Below are 250 nucleotides of genomic sequence, written 5' to 3'. Positions count from 1 at the left end.
ATTTTAAATTTGAATCATTTCTAGGTCCTTAAGCTTGCAGAGCAAGCACATTTATCCATGAAGCCCTCTCTACCATCTCTTAATCAACCTTGAATAATTATTTTTGCTTATGTGTATGTCTGTCTATGTGAGTATATATGCCATATGGAGGCCAGAAGAGAGTGTCATATCCCCTGGAGCTGGAGTTACAGGTGGTTGTGAGGCACCTGATATGGGAGCTGGGAACCGATCTTGGGTCTTCTAAAGAGCA

This window comes from Alexandromys fortis, unplaced genomic scaffold (assembly GCF_014885135.2).
Source record: "Alexandromys fortis isolate MF-2015 unplaced genomic scaffold, M_Fortis_MF-2015_v1.1 scaffold_227, whole genome shotgun sequence".
In the NCBI taxonomy this organism is placed as follows: domain Eukaryota; kingdom Metazoa; phylum Chordata; class Mammalia; order Rodentia; family Cricetidae; genus Alexandromys; species Alexandromys fortis.
The sequence above is the reverse complement of the archived record's forward strand: the minus strand, read 5'-3'. Positions refer to the sequence as shown.